Below are 15962 nucleotides of genomic sequence, written 5' to 3'. Positions count from 1 at the left end.
CCTACCATAAAGACAATGCTCACATGAATCAAAACATGCATGATCAAGGGGCGGTAAGTACTACAAACCAAAAAGCATTTTCATTCCCTTCAAAGACATATGGCCCAAACGGGCATGCCAAAGAGATACATGTGGGATAGAACCCACAGACAAAACATGATCAAGGAAAGAAGCGGATACAATCAAGGGATAGAGGCTGCCAGCCTTGGCACCTCTCGCAATCACAAGTCTGCCACAAGTGATCTTCCATGAAGAGTCTCCAAAAGTACATGATAGCCTACGTCATCAAGCTATCCAGCTGACAGGAGACTGTGTGTCAAAGCAGGTACATGACGTACACCCTGCATAACAAAACTGCTGCCAGAAGGAAATTGCAACCTAACATCACCAATGCCCACAATATCAAGAGAGATGTCATCACCCAAGCACACAAAACCCGAAACAGTACGATATGAATGAAACCACTCTCGGCAAGGTGTCACATGAAAGGACGCACCTGAGTCCAAGAGCCAACACTGTGCATATATAGAGTGTATCTCTGTCATCGGCGAAGCACTAGAAGAAGCTGCAAGGATATAATCATCATCATCAACATCCTCAGGCTGCATAACATTGATCTCTTCAATTTTAACATTGGACTTTGCAGGCACTATGCTGCGATCAGAAGACTTATCCTGCACTTTGTCTTTCCCCTTATCTTTGCGCCTTTCATTACGTAGTTTATGGCATTCTGGCCTAATATGGCCCTTTTTCCCACAATGGTGACAAGGAACATCTGCATTTCTGCCACGGGATTTGCTACGTGACTTCCCACGAGACTTGGACCAAGATTTTTGAGAATCCCATCCACGACCACTACCATTGCCATGCTTTCCATATCCATCATTCCTGCCTCTAACTGTCATAGCATGTGACACACGAGAGGTATCAAAATTCTTACGATTAACCTCTTCTTGCAAAAGAGCACTCTCAACATCAGATAATTTCAAGGTAGCAGTAGAGGCACATAATGTAGTGCGGAATACATCCCATGACTCATTAAGAGTACCAAGCAAGAAAAGAGGAATGACATCCTCTGCAAAAAGTGATGTCCTACAAAGTCAAGTTCTTGAGTATAGCATAGAACTGGCTCAAGTGAGCAGACATAGTCACATTCTCCTTCATGTGCAGATCCATAAGCTGCTTCAGCCAATACATCTGACTCGCTAGACTTTTCTTGTCATAGAGATTCTTGATTTTATCCCACAACTGCCATGCACTCTGTTCTTCCTCAAATACATTGTAATGAACATGTTCTGTGAGAGATAATACAATGGTGGACTTGCATAACTCATCAAGCTCAAGCCATTCCTCATCTGGCATAGTTGCAGGCAGATGCTCGCTCAACCTCAAAGGTTTGATCTGCGATTTTTGCACCAACACCTGCCAAATCTGGCTCCTCCAATAAGAGTAAATTGTACCATCAAGCTTAGTGATGTTGAAAATAGCATGATTAGTGGACGAACTCGCCATAATGCAGGCTGGAAGACTACAGACAGTTTAAAACTGCTTGTTATTTACTACAGAAAATGACAAAAAAATCACAAAAATCGAGAGAAAAATGGCGAGAAAAGTGTAACCAAAGCTGTTGCCCATCAAGTACTAGTGAAAGTACATTATTTCAAAATATTTCAGCATGAAAAATCCATGTCAGTCCGGATTTATATGCTTGCTATAATAAATGACAGCAAGGTACTGTGAGAGTCAATTGCTGACCAAATCACTACACCAAGTCAATAAATGATAGCCAAGACATGACTAGCTATAAAGGGGCATAAATCAGCACCAAACAGTCATCAAGACCCTGAGAAAACACCCAAACATATCACCAAAGCATCCATTAGTGAGTAGGCATACCCCTTGGATAGTAGGGCAAAGTATATATAACACTGGCAAGACCTGACACTAGTAGGTGTATGCTCACTAGAGTGCAAAGCCCAAGCTTAGGTCAAAAGCAATTCCAAGATATCAGTGCATGAACCATGCAACATGTAAGTGTAAGAGATCCCAAAGTCTCAAGTATCTGCAAAATGCTCAAATAGCATAAACCTCCTACTCAATGTCGGTCAAGCATACAAGATGCTCCCACTGGCTCAAAAGGCGGATAAACAAGCTCAACAACTCAAGCAAACCAAGTCAAAGTACCAAAGACAGGTAACCAAGACAATGCCTCAATAGCATCCAAGGTCGTAATGGAAAAAGCCAAGTCGTAATGGAAAAATCCAAGTCAATGTCCAACTACTCAAGGGAATACTCAAATGAATGTCGAGACGAGCTCAAACAACTGCTATCCACAACCAAAGCATAAAGCATTCACCAAGTCACCATAACCCATACTGGGTAGCCTAGGTATAAACCATGTCATAGATGAAATGCCAGCTGCAAAGAAGTGACAGTCAAACCCAAATCGAGCTCTAATCTCAGCTCAAAAGCATTCCGGAGCATAAACAAGACATGTGGCATAGTCATCATGACATCACCGAGTAGCCGGGAGCACCCCGTGACCAATAAGCATAACCCAACTGTAGCATAAATAGCTTCAGCCCTGAAGTTTCCAGTAGCATATAACCTCTATAAACTGAGCAAATCAATACTCAATCCAAGCTCAAATCTATAGGCAAACCATAGGCATATTTTCCCGTATGTATAGGCACCAACCGGGCATAATCAAGCATCAAATGCCAAGACCTGTAAGCATAAAATTGAAGTAACAAGTGGCTGCCCTATTTTGGACAGATCTAGGATTGTTCAAAATAGTCAATGGCTGAGCTAAATCAGCTCCAAATGCATCTCACATAAGAGGCATAACATTTACAAATGATCAGGTATCAATAGACATCAGTAAAAGCATCACATAAGCCATAGGCATACAAATACATGCTATCTCAGACCTAAAATCTATTGTAGAATATTTTGTCATCAGAATTTGGAAAATCTGACATCACTATCGCATCTAGAGCGTGCCAAAACCCCAACTTAGACTCTTACCTTGCATGAATCAGGTTCCAAATGCCCAAGATATGACAAAAATAGTGATTTTTGGGCCATATTTTGAAACATGCGCAAAAAAAAAACGTGAGCTAGCTGGGGGTCTGTTGTCCCACGTGTCAACAATGGGGCCCAAAGGGAACACAAATGGGGGCCAAAAAAGGCCTACACCAAGCCTCAGCAAGCCTTGATAGGCTGGAAGCAAGATCGAGGTGAAGGAAGCTCCAAGGGGTGTGAGCTATGGCTACCCACAACCTATGAAAACCTTGTTTACCTAGACCTATGGACTGAGATAAATCTCTGAAATAATGAAGCAATACCTCAATGTCAATGCCCTGATGGTGTTTCAATAGGCCGGGAAGAAGCTCGGGAAGCCAGGGAGTGACGGGAGCTCAAGAGAATGAGCTATGGCTCCCGGGAAGGAGACCCAATGCGAGTGGGGAGTCAATGGGAAGCTGAGAATGCCACGAGCCAAGCTCAAGAGTCAGAAAGCCATGCTCTAATACCAGTTGAAAGGAGAGAATGATCAAATCTTTCACTCGAGAGCTATGGCAGGAGAGCAAGAGCAAGAAAGAGAGAAACAAGAAATGGGAACTCCAACAGTCACAATGTGTGACCGGGCCTTCCTTTATTCAAACTATTAATAAAAGAATAAAGAATAAAGTGACGATGACGGGCACCCACCACCGGTAGTGTGCAGTGGCAATGACTGTCAGTGTAGTAATACACGGGTGGCTAGGCGGAGGCGCCTTTACCCCCAACATGTACCACCGCATAAGCATTTCGGGCAACCAAGTCTTCCAACAACTTCTCCATACCTCCCTTTCCAAAATTCAAAGCAAGAGGCAATCCTATTTCTTGTGCATGGATCTTGCCATCCTTCCAAAAGATAAGCTGTCGTGCCAAGGCCTCCTAATAGACAGCACAATCCTTTCTCTCATGCTGCAAATTGTCACACCACATACATCTTTTTCCAAGTTTAGGGGCTGCTGCCAGTTGTAATATTTCCACACAATAAAAGTTAGTTGGTTAGTTCAAAAGTTAGTTAGTTAATTAATAAGTTAGTAAGATTACTAACTAAAGACTAACTAAGGTAAAAACTAACTAACATTAATTATTAATCATTTTTATTTAATTTAAAATATTTTATTTAGAAAAGTCAAGAGTCGTAAATTCGATTTTTTTTTCAAATTGGCAAGGACCGTGGCCACCCTTCACGTAAATTACAACGTGAACGAAACTTATGAGTTATATTAATCACTTTAATAATGTGTATAGTTTGGATGGTCTAAAAATATTAGACTTTTGGACAAGACTAGAATAATTTAGATATTTTAGAGATTATCTTCTTCTTCTTTTTTTAAGAGAGATATGGAGATTTCTAAAACTAGATTTCATTTAAAAGAAAAAAACAAGTTATATGTTAGTTAGTTTGAAGATTTTATAAAAAGAAAAATAAAGAAAAGTGACTAGCGAAATCACGCGCGCCGCGATCGCAGTTTACAGGCAGTAGACAGCACTTCTAACAGAGAAAAGAAGAAGGAGTGAACTGAGAGCTTTCTAACCAAGTGTCTTGGCATTTTACCCCCCTTTCGGAGCCAACGGAACCATCGGATTTATGATCTGAGCATCAGATCACTGATCTTTCCAAGATCCCCCTCCACAAAGAGCTCCACTTCTCAACCACAAGCCCTCTTCTCCAATTCACTATAAATATGAGGCATGGGAGAGGCATAAGGGACATAAGGAGACCCCGAGAGGCTGTGAGAGAGAAGAAGAGAGGAGGAAGAATACTCCTTCAAGAGGCTGCGAGAAGCTAGAGAGAGAGAGAGAGAGAGAGAGAGAGAGAGAGAGAGAGAGAGAGAGAGAGAGAGGAAGAGAGTTAGCTCAAATCCCTTGTCTCGATCTTTAACTAAGCCATATTCTCTTACCCTCTCTCATCTAAAATCTATCCCACCTTCCCTATCTCTCAAACCACTCGTGGACGATGGCTCCAAAGTGACGAAGTGGAAAAACCATGGAGATCAACGCAACCGGTCAAGCAACGGGTATTGCCAATGATACGGGAGTGCCCGAGGTTGCGAGAGTTGCCACTACAAATGGAACATCAGGTGTGGCTAATGCGAGCGCGAGTAAAGATGAAGTTCCTAATGTCGTCATGCCGCCAAACCAGGTTATTCATTACTAGATTATCAATTTCAATATAAGATAATTACATAAGATATTAACTTCCATATTCTTCACTTACACATTAAACTGATAACTCATCTAGAAAGACATATTAGTACAAGCATAAAACGATTAATCACTATGATTTGTAGCTAGAATAGTTGAGATACTAAGGCATAGAATCAGGATAGAATTAATTGCCAAAGGTTATTGTACATATGTCTTTATGCGCATTCAATATAGTTATGATCAAATGTGACATTGATTGGTGAAGGTTATAGAAACTGATTGTCTATTTAGGAATCCTATAGATCATCTCGTTGAGTTATTGACACAATATATTTCCTTAAGGGATTTTGCTTATGTTGGATAAGTGAATCCAAAATGGAAAACTCATGCCTTGCTTAGCATGTTATAAGAGGTGTCCTCAACACTTCTTTATGGGGAGAAGAATCCTCATTAGAATGTAAGGTTACCTTAGGATAAGGTCTACCTTGGCTATGGAAACTGTGATTTACATGTTGGGATGATTGTCATTGCACTATTTGATACATATTTGAAAGGATTGTTTGTGTTTGCTAGAATCTAGATTTTTGATTGAAATTATTGCCAACAGAATAAAAGGAAGGATCGCGCTAGGCTACCCCCAAGCTAGCAGCGAGACCCTACTCCAAGGGGGTCATGATTATCGCTACGAGAGGCTTGGACCGGCTCCGTAGGCGAAAGGTGTGTCAATAGGGATAGTCTCGGGCAGTAGGAATTGTAGGTGCCAGAGGGGGCCCTGGCTGTAAATCCTGCATTGTTCCAAGAATCTGACAAGCCCCTTCGTGACCCAGGATGGGATCCTGGAACCCTAAATACTAGTTATGAGGGTGGAATCTTGGTGGACAGAATGTCCTTATGGAATTCTGTGTATCTTCTGCAAGGACGGAATGCTGAAAAATGTAATAAAATTCTAGTATAATAAAGAAGCTTGCTTTACTGTTCGAATTGTATGCGTGTTAGTGAGATAAATTATGTGAAGGAACATGTGACTTAATGGACTAATTAAGGAAGCTAGTTGTATATGTTCCATAAATGTGTTGTAGGTAATTAAAAAACTAAAGATGACCCATCATCAAAGGAAAGTGGGTGGGCATAACCCCCGACGGGTCCGTCCAATGGTAGGGTGGTCCCGGTTAGCTGGGAGCTTTTCTACGTCGGATATAGAAATAGGAAGATGATAAATTGACCAAGTAGTCATTAGGTAGAACCGACTTGCATTGTTTTAGGGGACCGGAATGGGATTTTGCCTTATGGGCAGGAGGGTTGACGTACCGCACTCCCCTCCGTCTCCCATTATCTTTGAACCAAGTGCAATGGCAAGTCCGCTTCAGATCGAGTAATCCTCTAAAAAGTGAAACTCGAAATTACTGATGCTAGCTGGCTGCTAGGAGACCCATCCAATTTTAGGAACCCAAGTCTTCAGGTCGATCCTAGTGGGTTCGGCCAGAACTCTCCCGTTGCGAAGTAGACTCGGTAGGGCCTAAGTGACAACCCCGTGATGTTCCAAGGGAGCACCGGGCGGCATCATTTATGGAAAAACCTACTGATGGACTACTAAAAGGTATGCCGTGGATTGGGACTAGCAGACACCTTACACCAGTCCCCTTTCCTCTTGTCCTTTTTCATCCAATTTTGCAACCCTCAATTGAAGATCCCGCATCCATTTGACCAATTCATCCAAGGCATCTTCCCTAATAGAGGGAATAATAGCAAGTACAACCATAGGGTTAGCCACAGAAGCGGATGGCTTACTGGATACTTCAATTGTTTTGCCCGTAACAGTGGGCAAGCTAGAGACATGCAATCTTTCTCTTCTTCTATGCTTCTTCGCAGTAACATCTTCCTTGACATGTCTCCACTTTGTTTTCAAACATATATTTGTAGTCTGATCCTCCAGCAAATCATCAAGCTTCTCTTGAAGCTCACGATCAGCTGCCTATAGAAACAATTCAATTTTCTGGCTTGCAAGAGCTTGCTGTTCTACGAGATCCAACGGCTCAAATCGACTTTCAAATTCTCTTAATAATTCTGTAGCCACAAGACCCTTATTAGGTTGTATAACCCACTCTGAAAAGTCTTGCACGTAATCAAACTCGTATCCTCAATATAAAATTCTTCCCTGAGTGTCTTCTTGAAGGCTACCCAGTCAGCATCCTGCAAGTATAATTCAACAATCCATGCTTTTAGTTCATGAACAGTAACAAGTACAAAATACCAGCTCCATGCAGATTGAGCCACCCCAAAAAATTCCATCTTCTGAGCATAGGTATATACATATGAAGATACATTCATGCCATTGAATAACTTCTCCTCACGCTCAACTACTTGCAAAGCATTCATCACAACACTTTCTGTTTGAGCTGAAGCTTGCATCACCTATTGTTATTGTTGTACCTGCATAAGCATATTCATATTTTGCACAAACTGTTGCAAAACATCACTGGAGAATGTATTCAAAGATTCTCCCATCTTGTCTTTCCTTCTTTTGACAACCTTTCACGTCAAGTTCACCAATGTCGTAAGGGTTTTTGTCGAAAGGTCGAATCCACCAGGGATCAGAAGTAGAAGGAAGTAGAGATAGGAGATGGAAGAGAAGATAGAGAATACCCAAGTGGTAAACACTACAAAAACAAATCACAATGAATTGAATCAATATGTATTGAAAGAACCTAGAATCTTCGCACTACTCAAAAGCAATCTCCAGGCATTAGATCTCTTGGAGCTTCTTCGTAGGACCAAACGTGCATAAAATTTACAGCTCCTTTTCTACTACTCGGAACCCAAATCTGATGGCTTTGTTGGCTCCGAAAGGGGGGTAAAACCCCAAGACACCTGATCATGGATCTCCCAGATCACTCCTTCTTTCATTTTAATCTACAGTTTTTAGCCTATTTACAGCAATCGCAAAACGCACGATTTCATCAATCTGTCTTTTTTTTATGAAAAATCTCCTAACTTGTTGAAAAAGCCACTTGCTTTTTGCATGCCATCCTAATCTAGAAGCTTTTCTAACTTTTTCGGATTTTTACAATAAACAATATCAAATATAGGCTAAAATTATCCAAAAATCTAAATTTTTTGGATAATCCATGCAACTCGCACTAATACTAATGACTCAGATCACATTGACTCTCTTGATTAATAAGAAGTTGGATGATGATGCATTCTATACTTTTTCACACTATGTCCTCATAACATCACGACAACGTCTAGAAATCCTCATATTGTTGCAGTCCTTTACCATACAATAGTAAATATTAACTAAAAATTGGAGAGAGTATAAATTCAAGAAGGAAAAATAGAAAAGTAGTGCATGATATACTTATTAGGTATAATCTCCCTAGATGGATGGGTGAGCACCTTCCCCATGCATGAATCTATGGATTTGTATTAGGATTTTGTGCTAAAAATTAATTGGAAAGCATCCCCATTTTGGGCTTCTTGCTTTCTTTGCATGAATTCTATATTTTTTTTAATAATATCTAATTTCTATTAAATAAATTTATCTTAAATTTTAGACAGTTAATAATATTGCCGTTTAGGTCTTGTATAAATATTACATCCAAATAAATAAATTGCAAGTGTATGCATATAATATCTTTGCACTTGGATCATTGGGTGAAAATTTTGGATGAAAAATATATATTTGATATGATGCTTAGAGATAAGTCATTGGTTCAATAAGTGCTTGATGGCTTATTAGTCTATTTTGATAAGAACTTTGGATTTCCATAAGATAGAGTTTCTAATTATTGAGAGTGTGCACTATAGTAAATATTCATTTATTGTATGTACTATAATAGAATTCTAAGGCTTTAAGTTTTTGATTTCATAGGTGATAAGGTGATCATGTTGCATTAGAACTATACTTATGCCTAACTCACTAGTGTCAATCCACAATTAAAAAGAAAGGTTGAGAAAAATCTAGTAATTAACGATATATTCATGGGTCAATAGATATTTTAGAGCATCAAAATGACTTCTTTTGGCTAGAAATCAAAAGACAATGTTTTTATCCACCAACATACTCAAAGCTAAGGCAATCAATGAAAAGTTTTGGACAATTTTTTGTAGAAACTTTCTAAACCAAAAAAATATCTAACTTCATGAAAGATCTTAAGGATAGGCTAGTCCTTTATGGCTTGAACTTTATTTGGATCTACAATAATACCTTCAGAAGAAAAACTCTTAATAGAATTTTCATACAATTGATTTTTATGCAATAAATTGAGCATAATTTTAAGATGCTTCTTATATTTCTCTTTTGACTTACTAGAAACAAGAATATGATCAAATTATACAATCACAAAGCCTTTATAATCTAAGAAAATTTTATTCATCATAGATACAAACATAGTTGGTGCACTTGTAATAACCAGAGTATGTCCTAAATGCAATCTTAAGCACATCAATTGAATCCATGATAATTTAATGATATCATGATTTTAAATATATCTTATTAAATTTTGGCTCCCTTAAGTCTATCTAGTAGATCACATACTCTCACAATAAGATATCAATTGTTTGATAGTCACTTTGTTTAGTGCCCTATAATCAATGCACATCCTATAGTTCTTATTTTTCATTTCAACTAAGAGAATGGATGCGCCAAATGATGATGGGCTAGGATGGATCAAATTTAATCAAGTTGTTCAGTCACTTGTCTTTGAACTTATTTATGGTACTAAGGATTGTGCCTATATAGGAAGCTTTGTACAATGGAGTTATCCTAGGGAATAGTCTTATTTTATAAGTTAGGTCTTCACAAGATGGTGGTAATTTGGTGGATATTCATCAATGAAGCAATATTTATATGATTTCATAAAGGTTTTCTATGAATTAGTCAATCTAGAAGGTTTAATAAGTTCACCTTCAATCACAAAAATCATGCACACTTTCACTATTTTGTAAGGGCTCATTGAGCTTAGGTGTGGCTGATGAGTGGAAATAATTCAATTTTGGGATTGCAATTCAATGAAATAGATTTACCTTGAGATTCAAAAGTTATAGTGTATATATAGTAGTTAATGTTTGGATTAGCTCCAACTAGGAAAGTCATGATTTTCTTTGTACCTATGCATACAACCAGGAAAGTGTATATATATAGTAGTTAATGTTTGGATTAGCTCCAACTAGGAAAGTCATGATTTTCTTTGTACCTATACATACAACTAGGAAAGTGTATATATATAGTAGTTAATGTTTGGATTAGCTCCAAATAGGAAAGTCATGATTTTCTTTGTACCTATACATTAAAAAAAATTTAATGCCTTGAAATGAAATTTTTACTTTATAAAAATGAAGGACTACTTTCTAATTGTAATCAACTTTCTAATTGTAACTTGTTAATCAACTTTTTAAAAACAAACTCATGAGAACTACCATTGTCATATAAAATAATAACCTGTGAATCTTTCATAGAACCTTATATCTTAAGTAAAGCACACAAAGCGATGTACATATCTAATTTTCTATCCTTTAATACCTCTTGTTGTGGTGAGTTGGTATTCCAATTGGGTATGTGATTAGATACCTTCTCGATGTTATGTAGTTGGGTTCGTGTGCATGGTCGTTGTATGCCAACCAAGCAAGTATAGATGGCAAAATCTTTAAAAGAAATCTAGGAGATTGGAAGATGACTTCACATGAGCAAGCAAGTATAGATTACAAAATCTTTAAAAGAAATATAGGAGAAATCAATCACCAAAAGCAACTCACTACTAACATGTATGGGAAGTATGCCAAACTTTCCCAATCATGTGGCTTCTAGTAACAATACAATGGCATGGAAGAGACCACCTTTGCCTTCTCCTTCTTAGATTTTTCCTCAAATGAGTCATCAAAGTGCACCACAAGTGTACCCTAATAGCTCAAAGTTGAAGAGTGGTTTTGTTGATGATGGTGAATTGCCCTCTTTTAGATAAAGAATGGTAGTCTTGTGGCCATTCCCTCCTTGATGATCACTTTCAATTCTCCATGAGTTTCTTGATTTTATACTGTCATCATTTGCAAAAATCACTGGCATTTGCCTTAGGAATCCGTACGGTCTTTCTTGATCAAGAATACCATTGATCAAGATAAGGGCTTGGGAGTCCTCTTGACCCAACCCAACCCTAACCCTACTAGGATGATAATGCTTTGGCCCTAGGGTTCCTAAATTCATACGGAAGTCTAGTATTTGGTCAATTGATCCTTAGGGTGAGAACCCTAGATCATTCTTGCATGGGCGTTTAGATAACCCTAACATTCCATGAATGTGGGTAGGACCTTTGAGATCGGAAATATTAGGTTGGCATCCTAAGTGCGATACTAGGCAGAATTTTAACATAGCTTAACCCTATCTAGCACATTGAGGTGTTTGTCGTACACTAACTATTTACACCTTTATGAATCCCATGTGAGTTACACAATTACAAGCGATTTACCTAATTGATCTAGTTGTCTTACGACAAGAGGTGATCTTTTCCTTAGAGATGCAAATACTTTCCTTAAAAGATGTAAATAACTGCAAGATGTAAGAGATGTATCATTCCATACGAATATGCAATTTCAAGACCATAGACCTATTTTCTTTATGCAACTATAGGATCTATAGTGATCTTTCTTTTCCTTGCCCTATGCGATATTGTTTGACATTCAGAATTATTCTTAAAAACCCTACGTTTTATGCATCGAATTCAAGCTTTAATATGAAGATGCATCCTTTTCCAAATTCAAACTTCGATAAAAGAACTCCATGCATGAGCGAATGCCATGAGTCCTTCATTGATTTAATCCATCCTTTATCACTTAACCCAACCTAGAATGTAACTATCATTGCATGCAATTTGCAAGGTTCATAAATCCTTTCCATGCATTGCAACTACTTGGACATCATTTAATGGGCATCTACGATTATCTTATACACGAGTCACAACTAGAAAAGTATTACATAAGTGCATTATGTGTTATTTACCATGTCCTTTGCACAATGCAACAAAGATGCCTTTGTGCAATTCCGTCCTTTTACTTATGCATCATACGTTTAGAATTTCAACTACCCCTAACCATGGAAGTGCAAGCAATTGCAAATGCTTGACATGCAACTAAATTTTGTAGATCGAATGAGTATATAAATTTCCCAATGCATTTAAATTTCCCTACGAGAATTAAAGACATGCTTAATGCATCCTTTCATGCAGAAATATTATCAGAACCTAGGCATTAAGAATCGGGGAGTTGTCCACTTGCGTACTCCGGGTGGAAGCTCCCGCATGTGCTCCTCTCGTCTTTTGCTTCGGAGCCATTAACATAGTAGCTTTTGACTCAGTGAACTTCCCCTTGTCTTTCTTACGCATTTTGAAGTCACTCTACCCGAGATTCTCCTCTTCCGCACAAGAAATGGGGCCTTGCAGTCACAATTTTGAAAAAATCACAGAAGGCACAGGTGAACAGGGCTTATGGAAGCTTCAATAGAAGCTTCCGATAGAAGCTTCCAAGCTCTGAACACATACAGATGACGTGTGATGAATGATTGGAGAGGATGATGGACGATGGCAATGATGATGATGATGATGATGATGATGATGATGATGATGATGATGATGATGATGATGATGATGATGATGATGGTGGTGGTGGTGGTGGTGGTGAAGGCGATGGCGGCGGCAATGGCAGCGTGGTGGCGGTAGGCTGCGCGATGGTAGCGGGTAGCTGCATGACCAATTCCTTCCTCCCTCTCCCCTCAAGCTTGGGAGGGGGGTTCATATAGCTTGAAGGGGGGGGGGGGGGGGGGGGGGGGGGGGGGAGGGGTAGCCACACACGTGGCAGGGTGCATGCCTTCGTCCCCATGCCCCTCCACAACATTACTCATACTCCCTCTCCCTGCCATGCAACGACTGAAGGGGAGGGGGTTTAATTAAAAAATTCGCACTTAATTCATTATCTTTTGTCCCATGAAGGGGTGTTCCCGCGTGGGCTATGGTTTTTAGCCACGGCTTCCTATAGACGACGCGAGCTGGAATTTGTTAGTGCACGCAGAGGGAGCACTTAGCCCAAAGTTTTTTGTTGCAAGAGATCACTCGAAATTGCTCTTGCGTGGAATGTGCGGGGTCTAGGGTCGTTAATATTTCATTGCGGAAATATTACATCCCTATTGTCGTCCCTTCTATCCCCATTGAAGTCTCATTAGGACACATTATCAACTTGTTGATGCCACATCTACCACAATCCCTAAATAAGAATTTTTTTGCATGGTATTCTCAATCATGGGGCTTTGGGAACATAAGTGATTCCCACATGGGTCAATGTTGAGGCCTAAATGGACTACACTATTAACCTTAGTCTATGCATTGTAGGCATAAGGTTGCTTTCATATTCATATGGTATGTAAGTTGAAAGATGTATCTCTTGGTAGCACAACATGATGTTGAGGGGCTAATTGTGTGGAATTCTATAGAAAATCAAAGATGATAGATGTCACATTTTAGTATGTTTTTGCCATTCTTCTATTATTCTTTACTATTTGTGGTAAATTAGTATTCTAGGTCCGTAGTCCCTAACTGTGTGATGTATTTGTTTGTGAACAATGATATTTCTTTGTGTAGTGTTCTTTGTGTGTTAGATTAGGCAATTGCACATGGCAATCCTACACAATTATACTTGGCAATCTTATAGGCTTCTCATGGCATAACCATGTGGTTGAGAAAGTTCCTATAAATTCTATCTAAGAGAAACTTGACTTTTTTGATGTAGGTGTAGGAGATATAGTTTTTTTTTAATGACAAAAGCCTCAAGATTTTCCAATAATCCAAGTACTTCGAGTATTTTGTGAGTTTTGGTAAATGGGGTATGCCAAGTCCTTGCATTAAAATGCCTCATATTCTAGCATTTTACAGGGAGGCGCGAACATGCAGTTTCATGCATGTAGGTAGTTCAAACAGTTCCAAATAGTTTCAGGCATTCAAGCAATCTAGACAATTCCAAAAAAATTTAGGCATTCAAGCAATTTAAGAAGTTTTATTAGTGTCAAGCATCCCCTAGGGGGTACATAAGAAATCATCTATATAACCCTTCAAAGGTTATTAAGAAATTCCCTTTCTTTAAATGCAATAATGCCATAAAATGACCCCTTTTGCTTTACTAAAATTATGATTTTTTTTCTAATTACAATTTACAAAATCCATTTTATAAATATAATCCTATAAATTGTACTAAATAAAATACCCTTTCCTTTGAACTCATGCCATATCTTACTTGTTCTATAAGATGGACTCACCCGACAAGCATCTAGACAATTTATGATGTTTCTTTCAATATAGAAATGCAAGTTGTTTTTTGTAGTACAAAAATTCAAGCTATCTCCTATAACACAAAAGTGTAGAAGTTCAAGCAATCCATCATAGTACAATAGTTCATGAGATTTCTTACACCAACATATCTTCAAGCAAATCATGTATCTGGTCGCTTTTGAGCAATCCATTTATTCATGGATTTATCAAACAACTTATACATTCAAGTTTGAATGTTGAATTTTCATGATTTAGCCTTTCTTGATGGTGTCTAAGAAGAAGAAGAAGAAAATACATTATATATTCTATGAGCATGCGCATATTACAAATAAGTGTTTATATGTATGAACCTTGTGGCAAAGGCAAATTATGGAAGTCCTTTTGCATGGTTGATCTATGTAAGCAATTGTTTGGTATCCATAAGAAGTTTGTTTCAACATCAAAGCACGGTTCAAGCTCAAAGATAGAGAAAGCATGGGACAAGAGCTATGTTATTTTGAAAGTTTGTTTGAAAAAGCTTATGCATGATATGATGATCATAAAGCTGAAATTTAGGCCTTGCTAAAATCTAAGTGCATCAAAAGATTGGAAAGAGTGGTTGTAAAGCTTAACAAGAAGTATGTAGATGTTTTATATTCTGATTAGTACTTAAGTTCAAGTAAGGATGATGAGGATGATGGTTCGTGCCTTTTCACCCATGGTTTTGCTAAAGATTAAGGTGAAGGAAACAAGAGAGGAACAAATGCCTTACATCAATAGTTTGAAGGTATTTCCTATATTTTGGTATCTTCTAAGCAACCATAATTAGTATCTAATTAGCTTTAATCAAGAAGGAAGCAATGAGGAAGAAAGCAACAAGAAAGATGGTCTATTAAGTTATCAAGAAGAGAAGTTATGCAATCAAGACTATGATGTTTTCATGGATGGCAAGTTTGAAGAGTGTGATTTTCTCAATGAGGATATCATTATGGATTAATTTCTTTGTTCTCTTGTTGAATTTGAGTGAGATGATGTAGTTATTAAGTTTGATTCCAATGAAGATACTTTGTGAGTACATGAAATACTACTACTTGTTGTGTGGGATGTACCATGTTTGGATGTATTTTAGGGCATGTACTTACACAATGGTGCAGGTTCCAAAAAATTTGCCCACTTCAATTAAGTGGCACATTTAACCTTAAAATGTGTCAATATCTTACTTTTTGAGAAAGAAAGTATTATTTTTAGAACATTAAAGAAAAAAGGACCTCTCTCTCTCTCTCTCTCTCTCTCTCTCTCTCTCTCTCTCTCTCTCTCTCTCTCTCTCTCTCTCTCTCTCTCTCTCTCTCTCTCTCTCTCTCTCTCTCTCTCTCTCTCTCTCTCTCTCTCTCTCTCTCTCTCTCTCTCTCTCTCTCTCTCTCTCTCTCTCTCTCTCTCTATTGCACTATACAGCTTGAAGAAATTTAGCAAGTT

The sequence above is a fragment of the Lygodium microphyllum genome, chromosome 19 (assembly GCF_053477565.2).
Source record: "Lygodium microphyllum isolate KBCC chromosome 19, Lygodium_microphyllum_v1.1.10, whole genome shotgun sequence".
NCBI classification, from domain to species: domain Eukaryota; kingdom Viridiplantae; phylum Streptophyta; class Polypodiopsida; order Schizaeales; family Lygodiaceae; genus Lygodium; species Lygodium microphyllum.
This window is presented reverse-complemented; position numbering follows the sequence as displayed.